Source organism: Geospiza fortis, unplaced genomic scaffold (genome assembly GCF_000277835.1).
Source record: "Geospiza fortis unplaced genomic scaffold, GeoFor_1.0 scaffold23, whole genome shotgun sequence".
In the NCBI taxonomy this organism is placed as follows: domain Eukaryota; kingdom Metazoa; phylum Chordata; class Aves; order Passeriformes; family Thraupidae; genus Geospiza; species Geospiza fortis.
The window spans coordinates 302,189-315,734 of NW_005054303.1; the positions used below are offsets into that span (position 1 = coordinate 302,189).

A 13,546-nucleotide genomic window follows, 5' to 3' on the forward strand; every position below is an offset into this window, starting at 1 on the left:
ACCCACATCGACAGGGCCGCCTGCAGCGGTGCACGCAGGGGCCCCGCCCGGTGCCGCCTTCCCCTCGGCCGGGGCCTGGAGTGGGCGGTGAGCGCAGTGGCCTCTTGGGAGGTGGAAGAGGCCGCATGTACTGAAGTGAAACCAGCCTTGGTGATCGCTGGAAGGGCGCACCGCCTGCAGGGTTCTCGCAGCTCAGGAGGTGCCTGGCAAGGGCTTGCTGGTCGCAAGATAGCAGTGGGTGAGCTTGCTGGGGCCGTACATCCATGTGCCCCATTCACCTTGCCTTGCCTGGGTCGCGTTCATCTGGTCCCTTCAGCTGCGAGGGAGACGCTGTCCTCGCAGAGGCTTTGATAGCGTTGTTGGGGGAGATACGATACAAAACATATCAGATCTGTTCATCTCAGTTAAGCCGCTCAGTCTGTTACGTTTTGGAGGCAAGCTGGTGTTTCTAAAGCTGTCCTCATTTCCTTGCAACAGATAACTCAAATGACTTTTCTCTCTATTTCTTCTTTACAGTAATTTCTGACTTGTTGCTCTTGAATGCCACTGCTTCTATCCTTACACACAAGCTGCTAATTCACAATGCCTTGTCTTAACAGTATTGTTCACACAGTCTAATTAAGTTGCATCAAAGTTCAATGAAATAAAATCTTATGTTAATCCATTATTCACATTCGAGTATTAAATATTTGTGTGTTTGTACACATATATGTAAAAAATGCATGTACATGTATACGCTTCTGCAGTTTCCTGTGGAGAGATTTGAATTTGGCTATTTAAAGTCGGTGGGAGTTTCTGCTTCGTAATTGTTTATATACCAGACCTCAGGTTCAGGGTGCCTATGCAGTTGTCATCCCAGAAATTAATAATACTACCTAAGGGTTTCATAGTATTTTTTGTTAAACTTTTGAAGGTGCTTCCCCCAAGCACTACACCTGTTCTGTTGAGAGATCTCAACCATACGCCACAGGACGTATGGCACACACATAACTCCTCCAAAAATGTCCATCCAGTTACTGCCTTTCCACCAATATTATATCAAGACTATAAAAATAAAAAGTCTGAACATGGGAGATGTTTTCAAACTGGAAAATACTTGATTCCCTAACTTTTGTCACTTGTTTTTAGAAGCATCGCTATTGCAGAGAAAGTAAGTATTATACAAAAAATATAGTATTAAACAATAAAAGGGAAAATGGAAACACTAAACTGATTAAATTATTTATTAATTAACTTATTATTAAATTAATAAGTTTTTGCATCTTTGTAACTGATGGCTCCAGTGTACATCTGGTGGGGACTGTGAGATTTACTTACTCATTACAAGGCGTAACAACCACTTCTGATTATTCCATGTCCCAGATACTAGAGTTTAAAGAGCCTGGTGCTATATTTCATCCAGTGGCTCTACTAGCCTACACTTGGACTTACTGTCCCTGGCAGCCTCAGAGGAGAGAAGCTGAAATCTGACTCCATCTACCAGTACTCAATGTGAGGGGTGCTGGCATTGGGTCCTGTAGTTGTTAATAGTCTTGGTTTCAGATGTTCATAGTCTGACAGACTGTATCTGCTTATTTGACCCAGGTTGAAAATTTCTCCTTTCAAATTTCAGCTAAAACAGCTTTAAAAAATGAGGCAATAGCCCTAAAATACCAAACCAAGAATACTGATCCATGCTGACAATGCATATAATAAAACACAGTGATTATTGTGTATATTTCAGTTTAAGATGTGACTGGCCTTGCAAAGTACTACTGCATGAACTGAAAGTTTTTTATTATCACTGAAGGATCCCCTGATGTACTTGAAACATGGTCATTCCATTAAAAAAATAAAAAATACGATTTTTTACATAACAGTTTCTCCAGTGTTAAAATGTTTTTGCAGTGGGATTCTTGTGTCATGTCCAGGAACAGCAAAGCAGCCCTGCTGAATGCTTGGAAAGAATCCCACCTTTTGACAGACAAAAGAGCTATACTTGCACTGAAATCCTAAACCTCCTGTCAGTAGTCCATGAGTGCAAGACTGTGCTCAAGTTTTCCTTTCAGCTGAACTTTGGGAGCAGTGGAGGGTTAGACTTGGTTGTGTACTTGACATGAGAGTAGATCTACCTTGAGCAGAATGGTCCAGGCATAGTGGGCTGGTGACATTGGCTCCATCATACAGCAGTATCACGTGGCTTTGTGGGTGGCTTTAAAGGACAGAGTTCTGCCAGCCTTAAGGATAGATTGGAATTACAGATAAGTGGAAATATACAGGCTGCATCTGTATCAGAAAATAAAACTGATTAAGACTCATTCTGTAGGTGTCAAGGAAGTGGCATGACTTCATGACTTTTAGCATGATACAGCTAAATTCTTTCCCCTTCAAAAGAGTGGCCTTTTTTTCACTGCCTCCTGGATTTGTTGAGCCTGCCTACCATTACTGAGCTGTGCTAGCCTCCAGCTTGGATGTACAAAGACATTGCCTGGAAGAATACTGGCCAGGGACCCAACCATTCCTGGAAGCATGCCAGCAGTCAGAAGTGTGGATAGTCAGGTGCCAGCACTGATTGGGCCTTTGTCCTGTTTAAGTCACTGCTGACTGTCACAGAGTCAGATGAGGGAGGAAATTTGGCTCAAGCCTGCAGCCAAAGCAGCATGAGAAAGTCCAGGAAGAGTGATGGGCTTAGACCCAGAGGGAGTACAGACTGATCTGTAAGAGTTTTTTTGTTAGTTTGGAGAAGTAAAACCACCATTGGTATGTTAAGTGTGCTTTTAGAAGTGCAGTTTAACTGACTGAAATTCTTACTTGCATTTAAATACATTTGTGTGTATGCTGCAACACTGAAAAAAACCTACTGTTTGTATGATGTGTATACAATAAATTACCCCTCTGGTATAAAAGGAAAAATATTTGATGTTTAAATGATTAAAAGCTATGGGGCAGTGCAGAGCTACTCATGATCCATCGTGTCAGTGGTTTTTGGTTTTTTAAGCAGCATTTTCATATTCATGTGCACAACCTGACAGGTCAGTCAGCCAACAGTTCAGTGTTTGGGCTGAGCATGTGCTGCAAGTTTGGGAATATGGAGTAACACCATTCTAAAGATAGATGTCCCTTCTCTACCCCACAACACAACTGTTCAAAAATATGTGTATTTACTTGCCATTTCTAATTGTGAAAAGAGGGAGGAAAAAAATGGTGTCGGAAATTCCCACATGGAAAGATATTATTGAGCTTCATTAAAGAAAAAGTGTCACAATATTTTTTTTTTTGGTTCTAAAAGAGGTGGTGTGCCAAGCTGGTTTGAGGGCTGAGGTGAAATTGAAGTGCTCAGTGTACAGACATCTGAGAGGAAATGAGAGAGAAAAAAAAAATAACATGAGTGCTAGAGCTGCATAATTCCAGGGTGCTGGGGCCTCACAGTTTTGAGGTATTTGATTTACTTTGTTTCTGAAGGGGAGCCACTTATGGAAATTGTAATTTCTATGGAGCTAAAGTTGAATGTGTTTGGTGCTTTCTTATGGTCATTGAATTGTTAAAGAAATAGGTGTTATTTTCAAAGGACAAATTCTGGAAAGCTAGATGATACAAAATGTTCCCCTTGATCACTCCACAGAGAACATTTGCCCTGCAGAAGAAAAAAAGGATCAAATTTTGGAAACCACAAAATGAATTTAGGGAAGGACTCACTGTGAAAGACAAACATGACGTGAAACAGCATTTGTGAGAAATTTTAGTTTAGTATTAGTTCTAGTTTTTAGTTTGCATATCTTCTCTGTGATTTTTATCTTCTGTTTAATCTGAACCTTTAATTGAACAGTCTGTGCTTGATAACTGTCAGAAAAGTAGACTGGGTAGGTATATTTGCTGTAAAAGTATTTTTTATGAAACTGCTCTGGGCAACAGTTTTATCTCTCTAAAACCACTTAATGTTTTTACCATGAAAGGAGAAGTTATGCTAAGCATCCAAGTCTAATAATTCTCTTAACGGAAGTGGTACAACTCTGTCAGGAAGTGGATCTTTTCTTGAAAGAGTGCATTTAAGCATTACTGCTGCTAGGGTCCTGCTTCAGTTAGTATTCATTTCTTCACTGAAAAGTGGTTTATTTTTTTCTTCAGTCACTGTGCAGTTGCAACTACCATAATTACCGGCAGCACTTTGAAAAGTTTAATTACTAAAAGTCTACCTGGTTATAAATGAGGGGAAAAAACTGTCATGTCTCTCAGTTTCTGATGAGGAAGAGGAAAATGAATGAATGCTGTCCAGAGGGGACAGAAAGCAGCACCAGCCATTGAAACAGAAATAGGGGTTTATTTCACTTTTTGAACTGCTAAAACTTCTTAAGGTAGGCAGAAATGGAATTTCTCTTTAATAAAAATAATTGACTTTTGAATCCTTATCCTCACTCATAATAGTTTGAATTTTTTTCAGATTTGTTGGAGGGAACACAAAGGACTGTTCTACATAATGTTGTCATTAAACTTCAGTAATACTGAGTAAACTCAAAGTCCTTTTCAAAAGACCTGCATGTGAATTCTCACTGTTTTGAAAAATTACTGTCAACTTTGGAGAAGGTGACTTTAGAAAGGAGAAGTTAATCAAGGTGGTCTGAAAGCTAGTGATGATGAAATTAAAACTTAAAACTCATCATGAAGACTGTGAGTACATTCTGATAGTTGCAGAACTTATGGTTCTGTTTTCCTATTCCAGAGAAGGAAGCATAAACATCAGAGAAAAAAAGTGTTTAAATGGCAGAACCTAAAGCTGTGCATTGTAGTTCTTAAAGAGAGCCTGCAAAAAATGAGTGAAAAGAAGTGCCACATAAAATGAAGGGGGAAGGACAATTTTTGAAAAGCAGAAATGAGAAATAATAATTTCAACAAATTTTCTTCTAATGATGTATTTAAAGGTATTGTGTTTGTTAAATTACCACAGAGCAAAAAGAGATTTAATGAAGCGAACAATTATTACAGAGGTTCCTTTCCCTTTATCTTGAGAAAAGCTGTCTGATTATTGATTTTGAGCCTATTCTTTGAAATTTAAAAAGATAAGATGGCTCCATGAATTAAAATAATGGAAAAGAAAATCTGGAAACAAGTGGATAAATTAATAATACGTTTCAAATTCAGTTGGTGTATCTTCTGGATTTTGAAAGGAACTTAAAGCTCCTCAGAAAAAATACAAAAACTCCCATTAGTTTCAAGTACTGTATTAGGTGACTGGAAGGCACCTCTTAACATAGAGTATTAAAATATTTTATAATACAATATTATTTAATATAATCAGCATTACAACTAAAAACACCTTTAAAAGGACCAGGAAAATGTTTTGATGAAAGATTTGAAAGATTACCCTTAGTTTTAAAGAAAAAAAGAAACTAAAATGTGTTAGAAAACCAGGAGATAAATATGTTTCTATTAACATGGCCTAGATAAAAAATACTATTGTGAAAAATCAAAAAAGTAGCAAAAAATATGAGAGTGAATTACAAATGTTCAATACATCCAAAAGATGGGGATTTCTAACTTTACCTGCATAATTGACACTGGCACTGTAAATTGCATGACTTAGGACTAGAGCTAACAGGTAACTGGTATTGAAGCAATTCTATAATTTCATTACTGTTTTTCTTAATTTTTTCATCCCATACTGATTTATTTAGATACAGGATACAAACTACGGTATCTCTAGCTCAGCATTGCTGTCTCCAACACTGGCCAGGAGCAGCTGCATAGTGTCATGAGAGTCTGTGGTTTAACAATGCAGTTCCTAAATAAAGACATCCATTTGTTTGCTTTGACTTTGCCATTTGCTAATTTCATCTGATGACCCATAATGATTTAGTTACAAAAGAGTGTGAAGAATTGTTACCTTTTATTTCTTCCATGATTTTTTTGCATCTGTCCCTATTGCCTATTTCATAGGCAAGCCCAGAATATGAAGCAGTAACTTCACCACCTAAAAATATCCAGTAGAATATTTACTGTAGATAATTTGCTCTAGAGGTTATGTGCCAGGTACTTGGAGTTCTTTGAGATTTCAATAAGCCATGCACAGCCTCATTTCTTTCATTTTTCTTAAGTAGAGGACTTCTAGGGGAAACCTAGGTTATTTAAATGTTAGAACACTCCGTTTTAATAATCTTTCTTTTTTAATGTAAAGTGTTTGCTGTGACAGTCTTTGAAGAGGATGTCAAACTCCAGTTGGTCAGAAGGCATTTTACACTCCTTTTGTAAATACTTTGGGATTTGCATTTTCTCTGAAGTGTTAAAGACTTCTATGCAAATAAGTGCCCCATTAAGCAATTTTCATTTGGCTGTCATTTATTAAGCCTGGCTAAGAGTGAGGTTTGGCATCCTCCTTCTTACAACATGTCACATTCAAGCTTACTTTTCTGTATTGACTGCTTCTTAATGTATTGGTGGGAAGCATGACAGCAATGCAGATTATTGACATTGTAAATAACTCTTATTAACTCTGAGGTATTTCAACCCTCTCACCCCCAAGCATTTTTGAGCTTTAATAAAGATTTATACTAGTAACACATCTCTCTACATTTTTAAAAGAACGCATTCTATTCAACCAGATTTTATTCCAGACCAAGCACTGATTACAGAAACTGTTGTCAATTATTTGCTTGCCGTTCAGCTCAGTGTTGCCTTCCTGCAGCTCTAGTGAGATACATCTTCAAACTGGAAGTCAGATGAGGCAAATGCCACAGATTCTTAGAATTACTTGTAACATGCAGAGAAGTTAGTGTATAAATTTGATTAAATCACTTCTTCTCTCAGTCACTGTCTTGCTTTAACCCCAGCCAAGCCCAACCCCCTGCTCACTCACTGTTCCACCAGCACGTTCAGGGAGAGAATTGGAAAGGTAAAAGCTGGAAAACTCATAGGTTGAGATAAAGACAGTGCAATAGAGAAAGCAGAAGCCACACTTATAAGCAAAGCAAAATAAGGAATTAATTCACTGCCTCCCATGGGCAAGCAGGTGTTCAGCCATCTCCACTTGAGCAGACCCCCATCACAAGTAGTGGTGCCTTGGGAAGATGAAATGTGTCATTCCAGATGTGTCCTGCCTTCCTCCTTCTTTCACCCACCTTATATACTGAACATGATGCCATAAGGTCTGGAATATCCCTGTACTTTGTGCAAAGGTCCTGCTCAGCAATAACAAAAACCTCTCTATTGTCATCACTGTGTTAGGTCAAATCCAGAACACAGCCCCATACCAGCCACTGTGAAGAAAATTAACTCTACCCCAACCTAAGCCAGTTGTAAGGCCCCAAACAACTCGTTTGATGAGTCTTTTAACAGGGCTTACAGTTGTTCACATACTTTGAGTTAGATTCATGGGAGAAATATTGACAAGATATTCTCAAGAGATCAACAAACTTCAGTGGCAACTCTAGAAAATCAAAGAACTTTGACAAAAGGTTTATAGCAGCATTCAGTCAACATAGATCACTTGTCAAAATATTAGTTTCACCCATTCAATTTAGCAAACTCAAAGCCCATTCAATTTTAAGTTACTCAGAATTCTAAGAGGGAATCAGAAGAAAGAGAGAAAAGATACTGAAAAGAACAAATGTAGCTACCAACTCCTGAGTTCCAGCAGCATTCAACTAATTGAAATTCCAAGAGGAGGAAGGTCAAGACATTCTCGTCTCATGTTTGGCCTTAAATACCCCTTGGCCTTCCTGGGCCCTTTCCCCAGTTGGGACTTTGATCATTTGGCCGCTCAGGAGCTGGTCTGGGAGCTCCAGGGGCAGGTGTGGAGCATTGCCTCCAATGTGTCGGGGATTGGTGGCTGCTGTGGGGCTGGGATAAAGGCCCAGGGGGTGTATGGGGCAGGGCACTGCCTCAGCAGGGAAAGGCCTGACCTGCCTCTTCCACATACACGAAAGGTTTTGAGCCAGCAGTGCTTCCAGTCTCTCACACCAGCACAGAAACATGTATCTATAATGTGGTGTGGCCTTATAATATCTTCCTGCCCAAGAATTTAGTTTTGGCAGTCGTGAGTTGTGAGATGCTTGCCATTATTTTCCTGGTTCTTTAGACAACCAGTTGATTAAACTGTTCCACTATGTGAAAGTATTTTTCTTTAGAAAACTGTGATTAGTGGAGGTACTAGTTTGGTTTATGCATAAGATAAAATAATCACTTTTGGATAACGAGTACCAAAACAACAGAACTATAAATCATCTGAGTTTGGACAGGAACCCACTGCAGTCCCTGAACTATCCTTTGATGGATATTTAAGGAGAAGATGGAGAGGATTTCTGAGGAAATCATCAGAGCCTCACTGCTTTGACAAACAGCAAGTGTTAATCCCTTATTTAATCTTGTGTCTCAAGGCAGACCATACCCGTGTTTTCTGTAGCCTTTTATGTACCCTTTTGGACTTCAGATAAACCATGTAAAAGTAATCATGCCTCCTCTAAGACAGCAGTTGCCTAATCTTTCCAGTGCCTTTCTTTGTCTGCAGAGGTAAATGCCTTCACACCACCCACACACCCCAGGAGAGCAGCCTTCCCCCCACTCCCTGCCTCTGCGACATCCATTTGCCTTTAATTACAGAGTTAAGTATGTTGTTGTCACAGCTGTAGGTGACGTTAAGTGTCTCTCACATCATCACTTGTCTCTTCCTATTGTTGCTTTTACTCCTCCATGTTGAAGCTTCACAGTGCATCCTCTTAGATAGTTGAAGCTTTGGGCTACAATTTAATCTGGTTTGGCCTTATGGATTTGGTTGTTCTGTTTGGTTTTGTAAACTTCATTCCTGTTGGAATTCTTAAATGTGACTTATATAGAAGTCATTTACTCTTATTAAACCACAGCCTTTTCTAGAATAACCATAAAACAAAAACATTTAAAGGAAGTCTGCCTGTCCATTTTAATATTCATACCATCCCTTGTTTGTAGAATAATCATTGCTAATCCTCATCCATTTACTTTGCAGAAACTTATCTCTTGTCTTTCCTGATTATTTTCTTGTCTTACATCTACGTATTGACTCAATATATTAATGCAATAAATATTCCAACCATCAAATTAACCCCAATAAATATTCCAACCATCAAATTAACCCCAATATTCATAAGTTGTTTCGAAGAAGCCACAAATACGGTGCCAAATGTATTCTGATTTATTACTGAAAGATCTAATTAATTGATTCTAAATGTTATTTTATAGGTGGTATCAAGGCTATTTTCAGCAAAAGTTTCAATCTCTAGTTGAAAACATACAGCTTTACCAACTGGACAAGTGTTCAGTGCAGATGAGAGATTACATCACCATGCAATAATACTGAAGAGCCCTTGCTATAGCTGGGCAAGATACAGGCTTCATGCTCAGCAAGATGCAGACTCACAATAAACAACTGCCCCCAAAATTTCTTATTAATGTGCTATGATGAAAGCCCTTAGGAGACAACTATAAACTGGGAAAATGACTTTTTCACTGAAACTGATAAATACTATAAAGGTCAAAATTTGGTTGTCCATCAGAAGTATGTGTCTATCAGATACAAAATCAGCCATCTATAAGTGTGATATCTTCTCTATTCCTTTTATTTTTAAGAAAGACATTTGAGATACTTGACTTCTGCAGAGCTCTTGAACCCAAGGTCACTGAAGTTAGATGCATTTCTGTTCATATTCTCAGCTATTTTTAATTTACATAGTTTATATCCTAAACAATGCCCACATAATGCACTTTATTTCACATATTTTCTTTTGTACAATTGGTAACCTTTCCACTTAGTGGAAAAGTCACATACTGATCATTCTATTCTTTGAATTATAAGTTACACATTTTGTACTTTTATTCTGTTACATTATTCACTTGAAGTAAGTGTTTAATTGGGAACAGTTTGCTCTATGTGATCAACCATGGAATGAATATATATATTCATATATAATGCATCTATATTTTTTATAAACACACATATATATATATATATATATATATACTTTATTTTTTCCTAGATTTTGAAACCAAGTAGAGATCACAATATTTTCTTCCTTCCAAAGGAGTGGAAAATATTGCGTAATATTATCCAAACTGAAGCTGGATCTACTCAGAATGCTTGCTTTTTAAACTTTCCACTAAATGGGGAAGGGGTGGGGAGTGAACCATGTTTGTTGTTTGATGCAAAGGACATTGATTTGTTTATTTTTATTTATGGTTTCAAATTCTTTTCTATGCCTTCTGGTAAACTTCTGGTATCTTTGATGTGTAGCAAGAAAGTCTCACTTCATTCCAGTCTTATAACTGAATGCTTCAGTAAGCTTGCATTACTTCTGACAATTTTCCCATGGACACAATGATTGTATCTCTCATATATCTGCAGTTTGAAGTGCTTAATAGATTTAAAATCAGCCTTGTGTAGCAAGCTTTCTATGTCAAACTCAGCTAATTTATAAAGACAAGTATTATGAGAATAGGAAAGAAATTTCCATTAGGGAAATCTGTCAGTAGAGAATAGAGTTTGAAAGTCATTAGGTACCATCATCTCTTCAAATGTTTTAGTAGTAGTAACTATATTTTTTAATGCCAGTCTCCTACTGCTTCCATCAGTGTGACTGGAAATCACAGCAGTTTCTAGTAACTGATGCCTGTTCATCTTCCTTTTGACTGATTACAATCTTCTCTTTTCAATCTATAATGAGAAACACCTTGGTCCTGTATTCAAATCAAGAATAAAATTCAAATCAATTCTTCTATCTTTGCATATTATTAAAAATACTTCCTGGTAGTTAGGATACAGCAATATATGACAAAATACACCTTGCTCTATATGATTTTGGTTCGGTTATATTTCCAAGTAGCTGAACAATTATCCATTCTGTAGGTTTATTTTTTTCTCTCCAGAAATGATGTTCCTATATATACTCCACCTTCAAAATTCCAGGTGGTCCCAAAAATGTGTCTTTATACTAACTATATTAAAAGAGAAGCTACCTAAATAGGTCTAGGTTTGAACCAAACTCATTGCTCCCTTCCCCCACAATCAAAATCACATACATTTGACTAATCTTTTGGAGAAAAACCCCACAGCTTTTTAGAGTTGTTTTTCAAATGTGAATGCTTTATTTTAATTGTACATTTAGACTTGGAGCACATTAATGCAAGCTGCTGAGTGCTTTTAATTTGTCTTGTCTTTTGCCACTGCATATACTGTGTAGTCTGACCCTTCTTTGGGAGGAGATACTGCTGAAAATTGCTGGAAGACTCATGTAAGATGCTTGTCTCAAGAGGAAATATATTTATGGAATCAGGATCAAAGGAATGTCTGTGATTGTAGATTGCATTCTAATACAAAGACAGTTTTGTTACTTTTAAATATATTGGTTTTGAAAGTGGAATCCTAATGAAACAGTCCATGCATAATTCTTAGCAGTTGCATCTAGTTTTCCAAGTAAAGTAATTTAGAAGGTAGCTGGTGAAATCCATATGAAATGCTGCAAGCTGCAGTTGTATGGGATAAAGTCCACTTGGATATCAGATTTTACATTAACTTCTATAAACAAAGAAATGTCCCTTAGCTCCAAAGTTTCTGAACCAGAGGTCATGAAATGCTGGAAGGGTAAACCAGCTAGGTTTTGTGAATGTTTTCTCTGCCTTTGAGCTCTTCCTTAGGGTGTGCATTATTGATCTCTGTCAAAGTCAGGATACTGGGCTAGATGTAGCTGTAATTCTATCTTCTGAAGAATATTGTTTTAATAATATTTTGAACTATTTGGACTTTATGTATATATTAACTGTACCATGAAACTATTCAGTCTCTATGATGTAATGTCAATTGTAAATCCATTTCAGAGGAAGAGGAAAATTCAGCCAGATGAAAAACTAGTGCTCAAACAACCCAAGAGTCTTTTCTCATTTGAAAATAAAATAAACCAAAACTTAGCACACTCCCCATACTTAGGATTTATAATAAGATACCTGAAAAAAAGTCCAAGAACAAAAATGGACTCTTTAAAGGAGCCTCCTAAATAGGAATATCAGAGAATGGTTTGGGTTGGAAGGGACCTGGAAAATCATCTAGTTCCGATCTCTCTTCCATGGGGAGGGAAGGGACACCTTCCACTAGACCAAGTTTCTCAAAGCACCTTTCAAACTGTCCTTGAGCACTTCCAGAGATGGGCAGCACTGGGTCAGTGCTTCACCACCCTCTCAAGAAAGAATTTCTTTTCAATATCTAACCTAACCCTACCCTCTTCCAGTTTAAAGATACAACCCTTTGTTCTATCACATTCCAAATGTGGGATATGGAATTTTAAGGTATGTTATTACAATTTCCTATCTGGCATGTATACAGAAACCAGGAAAAAGGATCAATGGTTGCTAAGCAGACAAAAACAGAGCTAAACATTATTTCTGAACTGTATGGTTCATCAGTACTAGTTATAACTTATATCAAGGTTCTTATATCAAGGTTGTTAGCTTGTTTCATATACATGTTTATAAAAAGCAAGTGTATTGCTTATATATTTTTCTGTCTTTATGCTTATTTTTCTTTCATGTCTTTCTTTATGTAGTTCTGCATATAGGATATGGCTTGTATGCAAATATGTATGCAGCTGAAGTACAATACAGCAAATGTTTAAGCACTTCATTTGTCCATGAGCTCAATGGGACTAATTATCTGCTTATCTCTTTTACTTTTACTCATAGAAGTACTAGAGGTTTGAGTCCTTAAACTGTAAGCTCTGTGGTAAGGTTTTAGGCATATTTATATCTACTATATCTGGGAATAAAACTCTAAAAAAAAAATAGTAAAAGCTTAAACTTTTGTGCTGCTTCTATACAAAATATAAGCTCAATTTTTGAATTACAGCACACCAAGATATCAATCATCGTAGCTTATTTATATCTTTAAAATATAAAATGAGGTGATAGAAGTGTAAAACATTTTCAGCCCTTACCTTCATATTCTTTGGTAATGAAAATCAAAATTATGACATCAGCATCCCTTTCAAGCCAGCTAACTGATGCTGCAGCATTATGAGTCATCTCTTTTAACACCAAACTGCTTTTTAAAAAAAAAAATTAATGTTGAGAAAAGGTTTGAGGGTGATATGTGTACAGATTTTATTCTATTCATGGAACATAGGGAAAAGCAGTAAAAGTTCAGGTTTAACTCTATGAGCTAGAAATGTAGCTTCATTTTTCAACATCTTGAGCTCTTAGCTGATACTGCTCATGAACGCAGTGTTTTGAGATGTTCAGTCTGCCTGCTGTAACTGCGCTGGACACAGTGGTGTATTGTACGTAATTGTGTAAGGCACTCAATAGCTGCAGAGTGAGAGCGTTAAGTCAACCGATACCTGATCTAATCTGTCAGCAGGCACTTAGATGTGAAGTTCTTCACGTGGCCTGTGCTGGGACCAACAGCAGAGCAGAGCTTTTGAGCTCCTGAGCTGCTCCTGTGTTGCATTTTTCGCTGTAGCTGTCACACTTCCTTGCACTTGCTGCACGGCCATGGTGCTGCTGCCACCAGTGGTGATGCCCCGAGGGTGCCAAGACAGAGTGACTGCATCAGGAACACCCA

The 13,546-nt window shown here is 37.6% G+C and overlaps 1 protein-coding gene across 1 annotated transcript in view; it reads left to right on the top strand.

The window, feature by feature from the left end:
* Positions 1-4,313: 4,313 nt before the first annotated feature.
* The window catches only part of DGLUCY (D-glutamate cyclase), a 43,802-nt gene continuing 34,569 nt past the window's right edge, over positions 4,314-13,546 (top strand). Inside the window, exon 1 of the mRNA XM_031066275.1 lies at positions 4,314-4,331. The gene's annotated coding sequence lies outside the window, so the exon portion shown is untranslated. The remainder of the gene's footprint in view (positions 4,332-13,546) is intronic.